Below are 23,385 nucleotides of genomic sequence, written 5' to 3' on the forward strand. Positions count from 1 at the left end.
GATATTAGGTGCAGGTCTCCGCGCCAGGATGCCTCACAGCCTTAACGATCACCAGGCATCGCTGACCCAACTGCAGTGAGTGACGGGAACCACTGAGATGGAAGAAAAACGCTGTGTTCAGCTGTGACTTTCACACAGGCATTAGGTGAAAAGTGACAAAGTAAACCTGCTGTCAGAACACAGATTACTGGACAAAGTGGGGCCGAGAGTACAAACACAACCATACACACAGAACCCTGTCACCTATAATGGAATGGGAGGTGGGGTCAATCATTTTAGACTTAGTGTCATATTGTGAAAACATGATCTTTAGCTGGCTTATATAATTCAGACTTGTGTGTGTTTTACTGTCTAAGGTGTAGCAAAGCAGAACCAGTAATACATAAAATAATCAGAATAAACAGGAGCTAGAAACTATTGTATGAAAATATGATCTACTTATGATGCATGTGCTAGACTTTCCTTCTGCTAGATGTAAGCAATGGAAGCCTAAGCCACAGTAAGCTTTTATAAAACTTTTATATCCACATGTGGAAAGTTGGCTCCACCCAAAAACACTAACATAAATTATAAATACAAGCAACTAGCAAAATGGACAAAGTGTAAAGCCCAGCTTCAGTTTACATGCTATTCAATGTAGCTTAATATTTTCACATTTTAACTATTTAACAATTTAATCACACTTGGTACAAAGGATTTCTTGTGAACAATTTGTGGGACGATAGTATTTTTATATAAGCAGTTCAAAATTGACAGATTGCTGGTTATATGAGGAGTTTTATTTTTTGATACACAGCATATACTGTACTCGCTTAAATGCATCTGTAGTTTCCTTGTGATTTAAAAACACGTATGATTTTATATTTAATACGAAAACAGTATAGGGCCAGACTACTATAGAGTTATGTGACATTCTTACAAACTGTGTTGATGAATAAGAATATACTTATTTGTCTATCCACAGCAACGTAAAACACACACCAATGCAAGATGGCCACTCTACAATCAGTTCCCCCTTAACACAAATACACACAAGTGTTTTGCAGATGTGTGTCTCTACAGTACATGCTATTGCACTTTTCTCTTGCTGCTTGGTATAAGTCTACCTGCACTCTTACCCGTGCACCTTCAGTTTACCTGTACAGCACTTGTCCCCTCTCCTCTGCTCTGTCCAAAGTGATGTTTATATTTATATTTATATTTAAGTTGAACTGGTGTCAACATATCCACTTCTGCATGACAACACAACACTGGCTCTGAGGAAAAATACACACTGACGTCAAACCTAGGACGCCTTCAGCAGCTCGTGCTTTGCTGCAATATTTACAGTTTGACACGTCTCTTACAGGCGTGTCAGTGCCGTAGGTCACTGCTACGTTTTTGTCAACATTTTTGACAATACACGTCCAACAGATGTGGTTATTTTTCACAACCATCCTGTCGCCCGATGAAAGTGCTTCAAAGATTAATCTCCCTCTTGTCTGAAGAGGATTTCTGTTAACAGCGTTACAGTCAGTGAATAAATCAGTCACCGTGGTGACCTCTGACACCTGCAGTGGATCTATTCGGTGTGTAACCATTCTGTAAATTTGACCCCCACACACAGACTGCTGAATCTTCCTTGTCGACGGGTACAGCACAGCTATAAATATCCCACATTTTTCCACTGTTATTTCATTTCCCTATGAGTGTAGCAGGAGCAGGAGAATTTATGAAAGGGAAAGAGATAACCACAATTTACCCTAAACCAATCTGCTGCCAACAAGACAAGACATTCATCCGGACACACTGATTTTCCTCTTTCAAAGTTTAAATATAGCAGGCCTTTATTTCTGACCATTAATCTGCCAGCTGTGATATCTTTTGCTTCAGTAATCAGAGACTAAACCATTTAAGCAAACACACATAACTTTAAATGAATAAAATAAAGGTTATATGAAAAATATACACTTAAAATCTGAAACAGATTTTATAATCTTGAACTTTCTTGAATGAACCAACCCAGTGAAACATGCACACAGAGAATAGTCAATTCACTTTATCTAAAATTATATCTACTAAAGCTTTTCAAAGTGACATCATTGTCTAAGTCTCAACAATGAAATAAGACAATTATTCTTCTAGTGGTCAGTTGGTTGGTTAGCCGGACAGACAGACATACAGGCAGACAGACAGACTGTAGATGGTAATTGAGCTCTTTGTGCAGCAGCGGCTTCAGGTTCACAGTGTTAATGGGATTTTACAGGCAAGTACTCTGCAACACAGGCTCGAGGGCAACACAGCACACAGTGAGTGTAGGAAGAGTGTATATTTCTCTCTGTTTTTCTCATTTACTACTATACTTAAAAATATAATAAAATATAAGTATAAATTTACACATGATTGAGACGTGAGTGGCGTTATATGATATGATAAGTACAATTAAAAGTACTGGTCTAAAAACGTAATCAAGTAAGGCAAAGTAAAAAAAGTAGCTTGTTTAAAAAGTACTCAGTTACTTTTTTAACAAGGTTGTTTTTTGTGTGCAAAAAGGACAAGAGACACAAATCTCACATGAATTGTGTTCAATTAAAGGCAAACCTTTACAAATTAAAGTGCTGACAAAATATAATATGTAAACACACAATGTGTCAGTGAACATGGGTCACTCAGGGACCTTAATTAATGCCAATTCACCTGTCCTCATCATTCATTCACTTGTCCTTGTCATTCACCTGTCCTCATCATTCACCTGTCCTCATCATTCATTCACCTGTCCTTGTCATTCACCTGTCCTCATCATTCACCTGTCCTCATCATTCCTTCACTTGTCCTTATCATTCACCTGTCCTCATCATTCACCTGTCCTCATCATTCATTCACCTGTCCTTGTCATTCACTTGTCCTTGTCATTCACCTGTTTAAATTCAAGTACAAATACATTAGTCTATGACCATGGTCAGGGCCTTGCCTGTGTTGCTCATTTGAAAATTTCCTTTAATACTCAAATGTGCAACTGAACAAATCAATATCACGACATGATCAGAAAATCCCTAATGATTCCGCTGTAAGTGAGCTGATTCAGCTACGTTACAATCCTGTAGAGATGTTATGAATTCGACTAAATGATGCCTTCTTCACACTTCAGAGGGGGAAAAAATCTACTGAATAAAACATGCAAGGCTTTCTACACATTCACTGTGCATGCAAAGGCAAACATGTTGACACATAATTAGTGCGAGTGTGTGGCAGTGTTGCATTTGACACCGTCCTCCTGTTGTGCTGCTGCTCACTGTTGCACTGAAGGTCGTCGAGCAGACAATTTTTCATCTGCTGAGATGAATTTCAGCCGCCTGACTCTATCACTGCCTCTCTCTGACTGTTTGGTGAAAAGAAAGACGATAAATCAGATGGCCTAACTTCTGCCTTTGTCTCCGAGTTCTGCAGGAAAGAAGTGAGAATATAAAATGTATTTTTTTATTTTTTGCTGTTGTGCCACTTTTTATGACCTCTGCAGTGAAGTGCTGTGTCAGAGTTTGACTGGTTGGATTGTTTTTGTTAATTAGTTTTGGCTTCTGTGGGCACATAACTTTCAATTCAATGGCTCACTCCGTTCAGAAACTTTCCAAATGAGATCTGAATCTATAGTTTATATAGTTTAAACAATTATTTTAACTCACGTTTTGTTGTGTTTGTGCATTTTGATTCTTTAAAGTCGCACAACAGAAATGAGATAAACAGTGGGGAGGCATTTTTAGATTACTTTGAAATGGATTAGACTGTGTGTTTATGTTATTTCTTTGTTGAGGTAATTGCTTTTCTTTGTGTGCATTTGTAAAGGACTTCCACATTTCTTATAGGACAGCTGTGGCTCAGTGGTAGAGTGGGTCATCTTTCAGCTCAAAGGTTGTTGGTTTGATCCCCAGCTCCACTAGTCAACATGCCCATGTGTCTCTAAGCTGCTGCGGTATGAGAGATGTGTGAGTTGGAAAAGCGCTGCAGACCATTTACAATAAGAATACTACAATCAGTCTAAATCGAACTAACACAGAGCAGAGGTTTGGGAAGCACAGTTTGGCAAATGTCTTCTTTTTTTCTAAATCAAAAAAGACCATATTTGGGTAGAGAGGGTATGGGGATAGGGCGAAGGATGGGATTTACAGGACATGTCGACAGAGACAAACACAAAACCCTGAAAATTGGCTCAAGATAGTGCCAACTCTCAAGAGTTAAATCATCACCAAATTCAAAGCGAATCCTTCATGTCTATTTAATGATGATGAAATGTTGACAAAGCCAAAAAAAACAGAATTCAGTCCAGCCTTGCAGGGAGCAGCCTGTCTAATATATTCTGTGTCCCTTTGTAAATGTGTCATTTGTCGCATTTCAGTTTGTTGCTTGTGAGCTCTGATAAGGGAAATTGAAAGAGGGACGCATGGATGTCTTCCAGGTTGTTGTTGTTGTTTTTATAAATGCTACTCTCTTGACCTCCTTCACTTTAAAAATGTCATCGGGGCTCTGTGAAGAATCATAGTGGTGGATGTTTAAGCCCACACCATTTGCATAACTGTGGAGCAAAGCAAATAAACTGAAAATGAATACATTTTTAACAAACTCTTTAACAAACCTGTCTGTGAATATAAATAATGCATGTATGAATTCATCTAAAGCATAATATTGGGTTTGTTTACACCTTATATATTATTGGTTGATAGTTCATTTTCATTGTTATTCTTTTCTTGAGCACACAAAACAGGAAGATTTTTACAAAGAGAAATGGAATGAATCCACTCACTGAACTCGTGTCCATTAGAGTACATTGCACATTAGTACAACGTTCCTAATAATGATCCTCAGTTCTTTTTAATGTTCTCTCAGTAGAGCGTCTTCAGCCTCACACAAGCCTCAGTTGTTCATGAATTCCAGCACCACTTTATTTGTAAAGCAATTTAAAACAACAAAGTGCTGTAAAGAATAATAAAGAAAAGACAGAACAAATAAAAGACACAAAAGCTCACTCGAGGCAATAATGCCAATAATTCCTAGCAACGTTGGAAACACTTGTGTGAAGTTCACTGTCATGCCAATGAAAGCAGTTTGTGAAAACTCTGTGAAAAGATGCACTTGCGAGTGACGACGTAAACGTACGATACACACTGATCCTATGCAGTCAACAACATGCAAACCAGTGCAATACCCCAAAAATCTGAAGTTATATGGACCATATAAACCGACTGTGCATGCGCTATAGGAAGGACAGTATATGGGCTGGTTCAAATGCAGCATATTTTATGTGCACAAATACACAAGTTTCTATAGAAACACATAAATGGTTGTGTGCACAATGCACATCCGTTGCGACTGTATCTGTTATCCTGGATGCATGCACATCTCATTGAGGCAGATGTGCTAGATTTAAATTCCTCCTTACACAGTAGACCACTGCATCCCTCTGTGTCACACTTAACCTACCCCAGGTAGAGGTATCAAGGGCTCAGCACTCATTCTTTCATTCCTATCTCACAAACAGAACCTTTTCACTTGCCCTGCATGTGACCTCTACATCAGCTCAGCTAGATTGTGGTGTTCCAAGGTTCTGTTTTAGGCCCTCTCCTGTTCTGAATCTACATGCTACCCCTTGGCCAGGTCATCCAGTCCCATAATGTACCATGTACCACTGAAACCCTCTGACCCCTCCAATCTTTTTTTAGATCTTTTTTACTTCTTTGCAGATGTAAAATCATGGATGTCTCATGACTTTAGGAGTCATCTTTGATTCTATAAACTCTCCTTCTATGACCATGGATTCATGCTGTTGGTGCCATTCAGTGGATGATTCCTGCAGTGTGAAGCAGCATTGTTTAAAAGTTTGATGGAAGAAAGTACAAATTACTTTTCCAAATGGTGGAGTTTACGGTTGGTGACTTTACATCATCTGCCAAAGAGCAACAGCTTGTGTTCTACGATACACATGATCCCAATAATCTACAAGGTTGGTGTTTTTACTCTGTCTGGTTGCCTGCATTAAATTAATGTAAGAATCAGCTGGCAGCATGCTGATTTCCTTTTCCAATCACAGCTGATCCAAAAGCTGTAATTACATTTTAAAGTGGAAAAAAAGAAAGAATAAAAATCACTGTTAGACCTGCCTTATCGTGACTTGCTGATTTACCCAGAGGAATCTGTGATCGTGTTTGTGCCTGCCATCACACACAAAAACCTTTAACCAATCAGTGGTCACAGCAGTCGTCTCCACTGCTCCATTAGTGGTCCCTGAAATAGAACTGATTGATATAATCAAATATGGCTTAAATATCGGACTGTGTATGCGATGGCTATGTGCCAGCCTTTAAAGAAACGTTTAATAAAAATGTCACTCATTTCTGACAGCAATCACTGCTCTGTTAACCCAGTCACTCTTCACAGATATGTCCCACAGTTTGCATTAAAGGGGGCTTGAGTTTGGACCAGGCACTTTAAAACTTTAAAAACACCTTGACTCCCACCATTCGCGAACGTAATGTCACTTCCTTTTCACATCCTTCCACAAAGTGGTTGCAGCCAGTAGTGTAGTCCAGGTTATACACAGTATAAATACCTACTTATTTTTCAGTCAGCATTGCGTATACCCACTTCTAAATCCCCCCTGATACGCACCATTCAGTAATATCTGTGAGCCAGATTGCCCATTTTTTCCTCAAGGATGGTGAAGCCATGACCCACCCTCCTCTGCCTCTAATTGGCTGGTACTCGCTGCTTTCACTCATTAGAGTGGTTAACTTGAGGATGCACTTGCTAATTTTTAGCGTGAGGACTGATGAGCCAATCAGAGGCAGAGTAGGGCGGGTCATGCCGAAGAAAATATGGCTAACACCTCAGGTGCCAGTGAAAAAACTAAAACAAAAAAAAAACCTCAGGTGCCAGTGCCACTTGACTACGATAACGGCAGCAGACCAAACAACAGATAACGAAATAACACAACAAGTGTGAGTTTTCAGCAGACACATAACAACCTCACTGAGTTTTGTTTTATTGTTTGATTTTCTTCGCACAGGAAAACACACGACTAACTGTTGCTAACTTTGATTGCCTGCTTATTTTGTTTTAAATTATTATTATTATGGTTGAGTTTTATATTTATTATTGTTGTTGTTATTTTGGAATAACAACAACTGAGCGCGAGCAACTCCTGATGTGTTCAGCCTACAATCTATGAAGAGGAAATATCAGCCTCTAAGGTGGAAATAATCAGTATTTATGTTCAAAGTTACTCCAAAGTTCTTGTCTTTTCCTCAGTGCCACTGTCTCTAGACCATACAGCATCGCTGGTCTCACCACTGTCCTTTCATTCTGGCTGGTACTCTTTTATCACACATTACCCCTTCAGATTTGAAGTATTTTATTTAAATAAATGTGCGAAAAATAACCGAAACACCATGTTTGCCTCATGATAAATACATTTTACATTCATCCAGGCTGCTTGTGTGACCAGTAGTAACTACAAACTGCTCCTAATCAAGTCATGATCATTTTATTTTATAAACTAAATACATGTCACTGTTTCTAAAACAGGGCTTTTATTCTGGACTACTTAAGAAAAAAAAAAAAAAAAAAAGTTGAAAATTAAGAGTATACCCACTTCTCCAGGGTCCACTACACAGTCATATAGAGCAATTGTGGTTTTAATTATAAAACAATGTCTGCTACAAGTCACAAGTAAGTCCAAAGTCATTCTTGCAAGAATCAAGCAAGTCAAGTCAAGTCGTATGAACATTGAAGATGATTTAACAGGTATAAAAAACACAGTCATTTTAAAACTGCTAGGGTTTTATCTGTAACAGGAACATTGTATTACTCACACAATGTAGGGACTGCATTAATGAATTGTTTATAATAAATATATAATTAACATCAATAAAGCTACATAGCCTAAAATGTAAAGAATACTGACCCTCAATATTTGAGAAAATAGTCCAAATGTTTAAGTCAAGTCATTTTGAATCATTTTACTCAACACAATGCTTTGACGGCACAGTTGTTTGATCCACTTTAAATGGACCAGAGTCCTCATATAGTCTGTTTCATTTTAGCGGGTGTGAAAACTCATCCAACCTCTGATGCGGACCAAACAAGCAAAAACGTGGGTCTTTGCTGGGTTCACTTGCAAATAAACCCTGGTGCAGTTCTCTTACAGTGGGAAATGCAGACGGACTATCAGTGAACCAAAGGGAGGAAGTGATAGAGCGATAGATAGACAACGAAATAACAGCAACACTCAATACTCATAGTTCTGTGCACGTGTGTGTGTGTGCATGCGTGTGTCACACAGCTGCAGCAGGAGAAGACATGTCTTCCTCACAGCAGCATCTCTGTCACTCGCTGCAGAAGCTAAGTCTGCTTTTCCTTCCTTTTTCTGAGCTTCAGATCATAATCACTGAGAAACGATCTGATCCTGTCAAATAATGTTACTAATAATATGAAATGTTCTTTGTATTTGAACAATTCAAAAAACGAGAACCAGCTGCAGGGAGAATAAAATGTCTTTTTTTAATGTGATTAAATGATCAGTTAGTCACTTATATAATGTTCAAATGGTTATATTATACACATTTGCATCATCAAAGGCAGGAGCTGTTCAAAAAAGACGGACACCAAGGCTGTCTTCTTCAGCCACTCTGGTGCTTTTAATGATGTTAAATGTGCTACTTCAGTCTCAGAGCATCAGAATGATTGACAGAGCCACGTAAATAATGGAAGTCACACATCAGTGGTTGGAACTTGGAGGCAAAAACTTCCATACAGCAAAAAAAAAAACTAAACTTATTCCTCATGGCTCCTTGTGGAGAATTTACCTTTACACTTGTCGTTCTGCAGGTGGTTCAATGGTCAAGGTCAGCAGTCAAAAATAATAACTCACAAAGACAAGATTGATTTGAAATACCTTTCACACACTGAAGTAGATTCAAGGTGCCGTACTGAGACACTGTGTAAAAACATCATGGAGACCAAGTCGAAAGAAATCAATACTATATCGAACAAAATACTGAATTTCTGAAAGATAAAATCATTAAGAGATGAAGAGGAGCCGAATAAAAATAAATACTAATAGTCAAGCTTGATTAAAAAAAACATACAAATAAAGGCCAAAATGTGTAAAATATTAAAACACATAATATACAGTAATATGTTTGTCCCAACGTGCAATCAAACATGTTGTACCATGTTGTCTCCATGTGCATGTTCCTTCTTCCTTTCTTATATCTTTGTTAAGGTGTTTGCAATAAGTGTGTACTCTACCCACTTCTACATCTACACAATAAGCAAATAAATAAATATATAAATAAATAAATGAAATGCTTGTTATAGTTCAGTTGTCAACACCTAAATAAAAAAGTTATACAAAATGATCTTAATTTATTTAGGTGTTATAACTGTGCTAAATGTTTTAAAGTTTGTCAACTCTTCTTTTTTCAGTGATTTAGCTCAGAGAGTCTAACAGCCTGATAACTGCTGCTTCTGTTACTGGTATAAAATTGAATGACATAACTGATATCATTAAAAAAAGTACTGGTCTTTGTCCTGCGTTTCAATCAGATTCACTCAGAGTACCTTCTGCTCCCTCGCTTTTGTCTCTGACACACACAGACACATATGCAAATCTCAAATTGCATGAAGGCATGAAAATGTGCTGGATATTAGTCAAGAGCTTGGCAGACCCTTCAACGGAGAAGCTTCGAGGATATGGGGACAACAGTGCAGTGTTTTTCCGTCTCATTAAAAAGCAGCAGTCGTACCACTTGTATCACGACAGTGTCAATCAGAGTTTCAGTGATACTATCTGTGAGTCAACAACAGTGCACGGTCAGTAACAGATGATTAGTTGGGCTGGAGCTGTTGTATTGCACCACATCAGCAGCAGCATGTGCAGGTCGGAGATGATAACAGTGTAAGATTTGAATCACTTAAATTGATTTTCTAGGTCTTTAAATGGCAAAAACACTAACATACAGCATGACTTTAAAGCCCACTTTACAAGGATATGTGTGAAGCATTTAAAGATGATCTATAATAGATAATATATAATGTATCATATATTATGTTAATGAAACACTGGATACCAGCAGAGTGAGCAGAAAGCAGCTAATCCTCAGAAATACTGAACAATAGCAAATGTAAAAAGCCTTGGTACCCCTCTCGAAATGTCTCAACCAGAGGACAAGAACAATAAGTAAGGGTCTGCGGTGGAGATGCATTCAAATATAGACTATAACTGAAACTTTCTGTAACTTTAACTTTGTTAAAATGTGGATTTAGGATTGCAATAACCATTTTAAATGCTGAAGGTTACCGCTATAATAACTAATGACAATAACTTGAAACATACCTTTGCATACAAATATTTCAATTTATGAAACAGTCCAAAAATGCTCATTTTACTTTTTATACTTTCACATTTCACATATGTTAATTTTGTGTTTCTTTTAAATATTTCAAAATGTTAACATTATTTAGGTAGAGGCTACAAATAAGCCCACTAGGCTTTCTGTCTCTTCCTGCACTGTACGTTACTTTGTATTCTTTGTCGATTTTGTATTTTTTCTTTTAACTGTGCAAAATAAAATAAAAAAAATAAAAATAAACAAAATAAATAAACATTGTATATTTCACAAATTATATTAAAATTCAATTATATTATATTCAGGTTATATTATATTTACATATGTAAACTATTTATATTTTGACTTTTAATGCATGTTTTTTTTGCCTCTGACTTTTGTCTGTCTACAATTGTCAATACAATATAATTTTCTGTGCAAACAGACAATAAAGTATAATCTTATCCTATCTTATCTAGAATGTAGTTTAAACAGAGAAAAGAATAGAATAAAAAATAAGAGTGAATCGTGGGTTGCTATATTAGAGACAATCACAGTGCTTCCAGATGTAAACAATGTTTTACTTATTACCACAAATCCACTAAAACAGTCTTTTGTAGAATCGCGTTTGCGTTACTGTTGAAATACTGCAATTATGATGTAGGTTTAGTTTTTATAATGCAATAGCTTTTAGCACATAAGCTACATCTGCCAACAAAATAACACTTAAATCAATACAGTTATCATTCATGTCACATTGTAGGACTCGTCAGTTACTGCTAAAAATCACATAATGCTTCTTCTTCCCGAAAACAAGTATAGTATACGAGATTCCAATTTGAAAGTCAGCGATTAAGTAGCACTTTCTTAAATAAGTAACACAAGTTGGTTTGTTTGCTGTCCAGCTGATGGAGTAGGGTTTGATTGCTGCTGCTCTGGAATATGTTTGGAATAAACAAGCGCACACAAAAATGATGCCACAGTGATGTTATTCTTTCATATTGTCAGGATCTGCAGAACATGGTCTACTTCCCCTTTGGCGCTCTGGTGGTTACCATGCTTCTTGTAGATTGTTAGTCCCCAGTTCAATGCCCTCGCCTGTTCTTTGTGTGTGTCTTATGCAGTGAGATTGCAGCAGTTTCATAAGATCATTTTTAAATCGCACTCTACAAGATGGACCTAATAAACTTGGCTAAGACAGAGAAGTCAACACCTACATCATCACCTGCAACACACGTTACCACAAGTGGTAAACAGCAGGAGACACCATGAACTGCACTCTGGCAATTGTTCCATTGATGTGTGCTAAAAAAAATCTTAAGAAGAGGCCACGTATCCCACATGCACACTGTATCCCACATACAATGTTTGATGTTGCACTAGTTGTAATGTTGACATGGTCATCACACATATGTGAAACTGTCGGGTTAGGGTTATTACATAATAGGGCCAGAAAATGTCCTTTGACAAAGTCCTTTTGCCAGAACACTTAAAACCTTCGATATGTGGCAGTTATGTACATTTTACTGCAAGTTAAAAGAGTGTATTATCAGTTTCAAGTCAGGAAAAACAAAAAAAAAAAGAATTTTATTTCGAAAAAAAAACCCCACTAACAGTATAAATCATTATGACCAATCAACAAGTCACCACACGATACAAACATGATCCGTTGATCTCAAATCCAAACCTCAGTTTGCTGCTGTGTGCAGAGGGGGGGGACACAAAGGCGCTGATTTGCCGCGTCCTGCATCAGCATCAGTGAAATTACCATAATAGCCACATGAGTGCAACTTCTCAGCGCTCAGAAACTGTTGGAAATGTTCTGTCGCGTCATTCCCGTAATGTAAAGAGCGCTTGCCCAAACGTGTCTGGACGATGCGCTCGGTGTTAAAGAGCCACAATCAAAGAAATCCCCAATGATTTCGACGAGGACAGTTCAAAATTGTACAGTGTATACCAGGCTTTATTCTAGCTGACCTATATTCTGCTCTCCTGCCACATCCTCAGTCACCTGGCTTAAGCCGGGCTTTCTTCTCTAATCCTTGCAAGTTTGTTACAGTATCTCCACGGGTAAGCCACTTTTTTTTTCGAAGTTTTACTTGGTTTTTGGACTCCTGCCTGAAAACCTGCTCTCTTTGTGTCAGAGCCATAATCACCTGCTCCGTCCAGCATCGCGCCTTGCCAGTCATTGCAACATAGTAAGTGCTCCACTCCTACCAGCACACTCCAGCGCGCTCATCAAGATCACAGACACTCACATGCACAGTCGGCTCCAGGTGTCTGGGCTCTCACTCTATCTGCCATTTACATTATCAAAAAAAAAACAACCTTACTTGTGTTTGCTCTGCATTGCTTTAAAACACTAAACCTTTGCAAACACCACTACAAATGTAAATGAAGTGAAATACCATAATAATTATTCATAATAAAACTCAAACCACAAAAAGAAGTACATATGTAAACAGGGTTCTGATGCTACAGGGGAGGGAATGAGAAGCCACAGCTATAAAATGGCATTAAGAAAAAAGACAAAAGATAATCCTGCAGGTGTGGATGATGTGATCTCGTTTGCATTTGCACTCTGCATCCTTGAATTTACAGCCCACAGGGAGCCGCTCTTTCCAGAGCTGACTAGGTTTCCTCATTAGATTCAATATTTCTTATTCTGTTCAATTACATGGACAGGAAAGTATTTCACTGTACAGGCTTAAACCTTGCGTGTTAAAGTAGCTGCGTGCCAGATAATGAGTTTATATTTCACACGGTATAGATTTAAAACGTGTCTACATTCCTCCATCTGAACAAACACACACACACCTTAATCCCACAAGTGTAAGCCTGGTTGCCGGACACTGGCCTGGATCTATCAGCTTTTCCCTCATCTGACTCTGTGAGTTTGGCTGGTGCCACGTGAGGAGCAGACATCTGTTCAGGTGGAGAGCTTGTCCTGTCCTTTGGCTTTGTCTGTTTGAAAGAAAATCATATTTTTTAGTTATTTTTACCCTCGAAAAGAATATCCAGTTAAATAATTTCATGGTTTATGGCCTACTGCAATTTCTATCATATTACCATTTAAGATTAAATATGCTCCTGAAAGACTGAAGAAAACATCTTTGTTTCTCATGGATCTGCACAAATATCACACAGTTGTTATTTTAAATTTGTTCTTCAGATGAAAACGAGCAAAATTATGTAAAGATGACCATTCCCTCTTAAAATAATCGCAATTCGATATGTATTAGAGATCATTCAGCCCTAGTTTATATTAACATTGACAATTTACTAGTAAACATTTGAGTCAATAATATACTACATGATCCTGAAGTCAGACTTGATCTGGGTAATTCCTCCCATCCAAGAAAGTTCTGCCCCCACAACATGTCAAATTTCAACTGATGACATTCACGCTGTGGTTTTCTATTGATAAGAAATCTCAGCCTTATCTCAACACATTTGAAACCAGAAATCTGCACGTTTAAGATCTTCTGCCTCGTGTTATTTGAATTGCATTTAGCACAGAACGACAAGGGCTTCAGATCCGATCAATGACTTAGTCATTTGACATTCAGCTTCCAAACCCATTTCACTAAACTGTCACATCATCTCAGCTCAAACACTTTCCAGTAGAGACATCGTCACTGAGGCAAAACAAGGAAGATGCCAGTGTGCAAAGCAAAATATTAAGTCTTACTTCATTGCACTGATGAGGCAGGTTCACATCATTATCTAACACTTAAGTCATCTCAATACTAATGCAAGTAAATTAATTCACAGAACAATAGATTGGACCAGATGAGAAAATCCTCTCTGCTCGTGCATTAAACACATTTTGCCACTGTTTGCTGTCGAGCACATTCATTTGTGAAGAAGTGACCAACCATCACAGTTTTTACATTTTTCTGCATTATTTCACAGTCAGTGTCTCAAAACCAGCCAAACACTAAACAGAAACAGAAAAACAGATGTTTTACCAGTACTAAAAAAGATGTGTGATTTATAAATGTATACTGCAATAATTGGATGTGATGAAACACAGGTGCGTGTAATCGGCTCATACTCCTGCACACACAGAACAGGGAAACAGTTAAAACTAATAAGGCCAATGTGGCACTTAAATGTTGAATAATACAGTATACACAGCATTTTAAAAGCTCAGGAACCTTTAAAAAAACAACCACAAGTGGAACCATGCAGGGATTTATTTGATTTTCTACCCTTTTCATTCTTATTCCTAATAATTAACTGAGCAGAAACAAAATCTAAAAAATCGTACTTGCATGCCTCTCCTGGGATATACTGTATACAATCGATATTTTTTGAGTTCATGGTTTTGCAATATAAACTTCAGAAAATCCCCCTCTCTCCCTCTACCAAATCTTTTCAGATGTTCTCTTTTAAGGAGCTGTTGCAGAAAGAGATGGATAGAGAATTAACGTTGCTGTTTGCACCCTGAGAACTCCTGGTGGCTGAACGTTTAAAATATTGTGTATAGAGCTCCGGTAGCTGACGTCAAACAACCAAGGTAACGCCCTCTGGCATAAATGAGGCAATATGTCAGAAAACTGGTTTTGGTGGTGGATAGCTGTTGTGCCCTGCGATGCCAAAACAGTCAGCTAATGGGAGAGCATTTTACTGGATCCCCACAGATGTGTTCACAGCGGGCAGAAGAAGACGCAAGGGTGGGAAACTACAAGCAACAGGTTTTCTAAATGGTTTGTATTTATATATCTTGATAAGTAATCAAAGCTGTTTTACACCACCAGGTTTGCCATTCACAAACTGCCGGCACAGCCAACAGCAGCAATGTGACTTAAGTGTCTTGCCCAAGGACATATCGGCATGTAGCCTTGCAGAGCTGGGATTAAAACCCACAACCTTTGACTTGAAGGGCTGCTCTACCACTGAGCTACCATTGCCCCGTTGACAGTTAAGGTTAACTCTTGGTAAATCGTGGACTCAGACTAGATTTAGAAGAGCTAGTTCACACAACAATGTTAACACAGAAATAATTCACATTAAACTGTCTGTAATGATTAGATGATTAGTTACAAAACAAGTTTTTCTCATTTCACAGCTTTTTATGTAGTTCAAACATACACTGTAGACTACAGAATACTGGCCACACAATTCATGACAAATGCACTTTTATTTATAAAGGGAAAAGTTTTTATATGTTTTTTAGTGTCTTTATTGTTGGTTAGCAAATGCCCAAAACAACCTCATGGTAAAGAGCAATTGAGTAACAATTAATTATCTTATTTGTCAATTAACCGTTTCAATAATGCTAATGCTAACAGTATGCTACATTATGTTAATGAACTTACTGCAGGTGTGGAATAATGTCCTCTCATAAAAAGCATGTTGGGTGCATTATAAGGATCCGATATATTCAGTTTTTTTTGATAAATCGCTCCATCTCTGTGGATTTAACATGTGTATTGAACTCTGAATGGTTGAATCCAGTACATTATTGCTGCCATGATGGCGGTTCATAGAAATGATGTCGATCTCACACCAGTGCCACCACTCCGGTGTCTGTACTTCACCAGTACCTCACTCCTCCCATTGTCGTCGCCCCACACCTCCACTGTCATTGAACTTAAAAGACATTTTCCTGCCTCTGAGTCTGCCTCAGGGTCCTGATTATACACACGCTTACATTTGTCGTATTACAGTTTTAACAGGCCCTCCATTATTGCCCCATGTATTTTGCAGCATTGCCAGGTTTTGTCTTATTCTAATCACCTCACCCTGTAACAACAGTTACTTTAACTTGCACTTTAAAGAAGCTTATTGTGATTTGGGTTATTTATTTTTTTGGGTTATTTATTTTTTTGCAGGGCCTTTTTGGATATCTAAACTCTTTATTCTAAGCATCTTAGTGTCACAAAGGCATTAAGCAGCTCTGTCCTCTGCACTAAGCCTGAACAGTCTGAATGGAAGCTATTTAGTGCTGAGGGCGTTTCTGTTTAAATCCCATTCATGATGGTGCAGTTTATTACAAAGGATTTGAGGCTGAAAAGAGGAGAGGGAGCATCCACAAGGACTCTGAGGTGAGACTGTGGCTCATTGTGGTAAAGTTAGTGACAATTTATGAAAAACCAAAACCACTTTCACAAATCCTGGTGGCTTCTTGGTTAAGATTCACATCATTTAATGAGAAAGTGTTTAGTCATATGATTCAACTGGTGTAGATAAATTATAGAATCTCATAGAATATACAGGAAGTATAGCAGTAACATTCCATTCAGGTTATGATTTTTTTGTTTCCAACAAGAAAGGATCAACCTCGGAGGAATAGGAATAGGAGAAAAAAATGTTCCTCTGCAAAGAAAGATTGACTCTGAGTCTGTTTGACTGGGTGAAGGTTACAGTGAGGATCATATTTCTGTCTCAATCCAACTCTTCTAACCAAACCCAAAAGACAGTTTAATCTGCGGGGTCTGATTCAGGGATTTCTTTCATCCTGAGCTTGGCTAACATCCCCTCAGTTTCTACTGCCTAAAATATAACTTACGATGTTTAAGATAAAGCACCGAAGATTATGAAGCCAACGTTCAAAGACATTTGCACAATGTCAACAGTGGCGATTGTTCTCAGACAGCAAGGGAAGCTCAGCTTCCTCTAAAATGTAGAAGTCAAAGACGTGCTATGTTGTATTTACATTTCAATGCTAAACGTGCACTAGTTTGTTCAGAATTAGCTGTTTATCACAGATGACGGATCGTCTTTCATTTATTTTCATATTCCCGTAGCAGCCTGGGACAGCACAGGGTATGTTTGTTTGAGTGCGGTGAGCACGACGGTGATTGGGCAAATGCTGCAAAAATGACACTTCCACAGAAGCTCAGCTTCAACAACAGTGGATGGAGAGGTGGTGGGGGGGGGCCCGGACGCTTTTATCAACGTGCGTTGAATTTAGGTCTAAATATCTGGGCCTGAAATGAGCTTCCCCTGTTTCAAAGACCAAGTAGGCTAGGATTGCCCAGGACCAAACCTGAAATTAAACTCATTTCCTGAATAATCCTTCAACATATTTGTGTCTGCTGAATGCATTGTGTTGCTTTACATAAATTTCTGTCATCATGTAAAAGAAGCATATTCATATGGTGGTAAATAGAATTGGTCACCTAGAATAGCTTACAAATGCATTATGCATTTTCAGGGAAAATTTAAAATAAACATTTTAAATGTAGTGTTTTAGGATGTTAAATGCACAAATAAGAAGTATAATGTAATTATACAGACACATCAGGAGTTTCTTGCTGAACCTGGAACACCCATGAGTGATGTCACACTGTTCATCCAGCAGCTGTTTATCCAACATGTCCTCCCTGAATTGTGCTAAAGAGTGAAGCCCAGGTGTCTTGAATAAACGTCTGCATGAGCCTTTGCTTTATTTGGCAAAGGAAAGAGAAGACAAGAGCAGTGATTTAACATAGAGAAGCTAGCTGCTATAACACCTCAAACAAACAACGGACAAATCCCAATTTCCTATTTAGATTTCCTCTTAATTAGTTATCACATTAAGTAACACAATTGTCTACACTATTAAAAACTGGGACACACACATCCTGAATTAGTTCAGCTATACACTTTGCACCAAAGTCATTATAATGAAAAATGTACAGTGTCAACTTCAGGTCATTCTAATGCTTATAATCTGTGTTTGAATTTGAAATACATTTAGGGGGATTTGAACACTACTTTAGGGCATATCACGATCTTATAAGGGATTCAGCAGTAGGTTGAGTGGGGTTAAACGGGTTAATGAAGGTGCCGCAAACAATGTGATATAAAACAAGGCAAAAAAACGTGTCGCTTTCTCAGTGCTGGCACCCACACTGTGGGAAAGAGCTACCCATCCATGTCAAACTGGCCCTTACTCTGGAAACGTTTATATCTCATCTTAAACCTCATTTTTACTCCTTGGCTTTTAACCTAGCATGAGAATTGTGTGGCCGCTGTGTGTCTTTTTGTTTACTCTGTCCAGCACTTTGGCAACCGTGTGTTTTTAAATGTGAGGAGGACAAAGTGGTAGAAAAATGGATGGATAGGATCAAAGGATGGAGGCTGAAAGCATGTAAGTGAACGTGTTTTCAGGATAAAAGGGAGCATGAAACTTCAGTATATTTATATGTGGCGACACGAGGGTTATTACTATGCTATACACCAAATACCGACAACGCCACCTTGGGTTCTGGCCAAGGACCAGTAGTAAAGGTCGACAAGTACCTTCAGAACAAAAAGACACTCAGGTTCGTTTACTCAGGGAGGGAATGAGACGGAGTTCAATGATCATACTAACGATTTATTATTAAAACAATCATGAGATTGACACTGTAACAAAAAAGAAAAGAGAGCCCAAATAAAAAGGGGGATGTAGTCTGAGGCTTACCGGCTGGAGGAGGGGTTTGGTAGGGGAAGTGACATCCAAAAGAAAAAGGAGGACACCCCACACACACACAGCAAAAGGTGACGTGTAAACAAAGAAAATCTTAAAAAGGGATCACACAGCACACAGGACCACCACCACCCAGGAGAACCACCACCACCACCGTCGGCCTTCAGCGCTAAGGGGAGAGGAAAACACAATTAAACGGGCTCAAATTTAAGGAACCAAATGTAAATGATCAATTGATAAACTGAAAAATGTTAAATTATAGTAATAAATCAACCAAACACAAGAAACAAAAGAGTCTCTGGCCAGAGATAAACTCAACAATTAACCAGTTTGACAGTTTTAACTCAAATGAATCATATTAACATAAGTTCAACCATTAAACAAAGAGTAAATAAATAAACAATTCAACCAAACCTTGCCGGATTACACTTAAAACACACACACACACACACACACACAGTTCACAATCTAATAGCGAGTGACTGAGAGTTCGGGCAGACTCGTAGCATCCAGTACGAGTTACAGTCACACATACACGCACACACAATGCAATCACACGTAGCAACGGTAAACAGGTTGACCACAGGCGGTCCGACCGGATCGGAACCAGGCCGTCGGAGCAACAGTCACAGAGCGGCAGAACAGCGGCGAAGCAGCGGCGAAACAGCGGCGAAGCAGCGGCGAAGCAGCGGCCAAATAGCCGTAGTTAATCAGCTGTGTTTACACCTGGCGTTGGCGTTAGCGCTAGCGTTAGCTTTAGCGCTAGCCTTAGCGTTACAGTTACAGTTATAAGTCCGGGTGCATTAGCATCCCGTCCAAAGAGGGAGAGGGGTGAAGAGATCAGTCGTGGCAGGAAAGACAGCCACCATGCAGCACACAACCAGCAGACTGTTAGAGGGAGAGGAGCGGAAGAGGAGCTTAGCCCCTGGCTACAGCAGCAAACAACATAAGCCTGTCATCACTCACCAATGCTCTGGTTGCAGCAATAAACACCGCCCACGAACGATCGGCTCGACCGCAGTGAAGACGCCGGATCTATCAGGGAATGACGGTTTTAATTGAATGAAACACGGGCGAATATACACAAAACAGCAGGGCCATCTGTGCTTACCTGTGCTCGGATGCTAGCGGCACATACAACGACCCGGGAGCGAGAGATCAGGAGGAGGGACACAGCCTACTTTTCTTCCCTCGGTAAGCGCAGTGATTGGCTAATGAGGCAGAGCGGCCGGAGTGCAGTCAAACCAAATAAATCAGTGGTGCCTCATACCACTACAATCCACCCCCCCCATTTTCATCGTCGACCCGACGATGCACTTAAAGATCTCAACTCTATGACCACGGTCTAAAGAAAGCAGACACAGCACTTGACTGAACGGCTGAAGGCCCCTCCTGAGCAACCTCGTTGGCAGGCCTGGGTAAGTGATGAAGGTTTGAGTGGTGTCCAGCGGTAGATCGAGTGGTCCGTCGCCGGACAACTTCATCATTCCCTGAATGAGGGACGGCCAAGGGAGCGGCGCTTAGGAAAGGGGGCTGTGCCGTCGAGTGGGCAGGAAGTGCTGAGAGTAAAGGTACTGCACGTAGCTCAGCGGTGTCACTGCTCCCAGGAGAGGGAGAGACTGAAGAAGTCAAAAGAACAGGGTGCAACGGGACTGTCGAAGCTACGAGTGTTGCTGGTGCCGGTTGGGCTTCTCCAGCAGAGTGTTCAGGTGATGGGGGAAGGGGATCCCTTACCACAGCCATCAAGTCCTCATCGTCAGATGAGCTCTCAGACACTGCCGGACAGCCAAGGGGGATGGGAAGAAGAGCAGGGTTGTCGCCTGAAGCAGCCATCCCAACTATGGCTTTAAGCAGCGTTCGATGTACCCGTTTGATTTTGGCAGGGTCATCCTCTGGTGCAACTGTATACACTGCACCATTGCCAGGGGGAGCTCTAATCACTCGATGCACCACCGGATTCCACCTGTCTTGGATCTTATGACGACCCTTCCAACCAAACTCCTTTAGAATCACTGACTGGCCCACCACCAGTGGTTCTGACCGGACAGATTGATCATGGTTTTCCTTCCGGCGTTGGGCTGCCTCCCTCAGCCGGTCTCGGACGCCGTCAAAAGCCACGTGTAACCGGGTCTGATGCTCTCGGACCCAGTCATTTACTGTCCCATCAACAGGATCCTGCACTCTTCCCAGCAAAAAGTCAACAGGGAGCCTTGCCTCACGACCAAACATGAGGAAAAACGGAGATTCCCCAGTAGATTGATGCGGTGTGGTGTTATAGGCATACAGTATCTGAGGTAGACAGGAGTGCCAGTCACGCTTTCTAGAGGGAGGCAAAGTACGCAGCAAGTCATGAAGAGTGCGATTAAAACGCTCACACTGACCATTACCTGCCGGATGGTACGGTGTGGTGCGAGATTTTTCGATGTTGTAAAGACCGCACAACTGTCGAATGAGTGCACTTTCGAAATTGCGACCCTGATCGGAATGAATGCGTGCTGGAACACCAAACTTCGAAAACCACTCCGTGACGAGAACTTGTGCCACTGTAGAGGCACGCTGGTCACGAGTGGGAATGGCAAGTGTATATTTGCTGAAAACATCTGTCAGCACAAGGACATTCTCCAGCCCGTTATGGGTTGGTTCAAGCATGGTGAAATCCATTGCCAGGATTTCATTAGGCTCTGAAGCAAGCAGATGTCCCATGAAGCTACGAACAGGTGGCCCAGAGTCCTTAGCCACTTGACACCGCTCGCAGGTTTGACACCAGCGCTTCACATCAGACGACATCCCTGGCCAGTAGCACCGCTGCCTGAGCAATTCCAAAGTCCTGCCCACCCCCTGGTGCCCGTGATTTTGGTGGACCTCCATGAGGACTTTGTCCCTCAGAGCAGCTGGCAAAAGTACCTGGAAAACCAGTTCTCCCCCGTCAGAGCGAGAGACCTGCCGGTACACCAATCCGGCCCGTTCAACCAATCGCTCCCACTGCTTAAGAAGCACCAAGGCTGGTGGAGAGAACTGCTTCCGCTCGTCATAATTCGGGTATCGTTTCTGCCGCCAAAACACAAGAACTTCCTGGGTCACAGGATCAGCTCGCTGAAGTTCTCCAATATCTGCAGGCAGATGCGGAGGCAAGGCCTGAACAGCAGCCTGATAGGCTGTAGGCCCACTGGCCTGGAGAGCCTGTTGCAATGGCTGAGGAAGTGATGTACCAGAGACAAGGGTCTCAAGGTCCGTGGTTCTGGGAGGATGCAAGCGAGACAGAGCATCTGCATTTGTGTTACTCTTGCCAGAACGGTAACGGATCTCAAAGTTAAATGACGCGAGTTGGGCTGCCCAACGCTGCTCCAGGGCTCCAAGCTTCGCCGATGATAGATGGCTAAGCGGGTTATTGTCTGTGAAAACAAGACATTTGTGGCCAAGCAAGTATTCACGAAATTTATCAGCCATAGCCCATTTTAGTGCCAGAAACTCCAGCTTCATGGAGCTATAATTGACAGGATTGCGTTCAGTCGGCCTTAAGCTACGACTGGCAAAGGCTATGGGCCGCACTTTTCCTTCTTGCTCTTGGGAAAGCACTGCGCCCAGGCCTCCATGGCTTGCGTCAACCTCCAAGATAAAAGGAAGGGAGAAGTCAGCGTATGCCAGCACAGGTGCGGTGGTGAGCTTAGATTTTAGTGCTTCAAAACTCCGCTGATGTTCTCCTGTCCATTTGTCCACGACTGGTTCAGACCGTCTAGACTTGGACCCCACAAGTTCAGCTACGAGGCGATGGAGAGGGGCAGCCAACTTGGCAAAGCCTTTCACAAAACGACGATAGTAGCTTGCGAACCCGAGAAAGGACCGCAGCGCCAAGATGGTGGTGGGAGGCTGCCAGTTGGCCACCACCTCAAGCTTGCTCGGGTCGGTGGAAACACCTTCGGCCGAAATAATGTGGCCCAAGTAACGCACCTCCTGTTGGAAAAAGGAGCACTTTGACAACTTGGCCTTCAGGCCCTCGTGTTGTAAGCGCTGCAGTACCACTTCCAGTCTCTCAAGATGTTGTCGAAAGGAAGATGAGAAAACAACAATGTCATCCAGGTACAAGAGCAGCGACTGACACTGCTGATCTCCAAAAACACGCTGCATAAGTCGCTGGAAAGTGCTGGGCGCATTACACAACCCAAAGGGCATGCGGTTCCATTCAAAGAGTCCGAAAGGAGTGCAAAACGCTGTCTTGGGTCGGTCAGCCTCTGCCACTGGGACCTGATTGTAGCCACTGGCTAAATCCAGAGTGGAAAACCATTGGGCTCCTGTGAGTGCATCCAACGACTCCTCAATCCGAGGGAGAGGAAATGCATCTTTTCGAGTGCGGTGGTTAAGCTGCCGATAGTCTACGCACAAGCGCAGACTACCATCCTTCTTTTTAACCAGCACAATCGGCGAAGCAAACGGACTACAACTTTCCCTGATAACCTGTGCACCAAGCAACTGATTAATGTGCTCCTTGACCACTTCGTATTCTGATGGCGGAATACGTCGATAGCGTTGACGGATGGGAGTGTCGTCAAGAAGAGGTATTTCATGTGCTATCAGGTTGGTGCACCCCAGGTCTCCATCGTGAGCGGAAAAGACAGAAGCATATTTCCA

Source organism: Solea senegalensis, linkage group LG15, assembly GCF_019176455.1.
Source record: "Solea senegalensis isolate Sse05_10M linkage group LG15, IFAPA_SoseM_1, whole genome shotgun sequence".
Classification (NCBI taxonomy): Eukaryota; Metazoa; Chordata; class Actinopteri; order Pleuronectiformes; family Soleidae; genus Solea; species Solea senegalensis.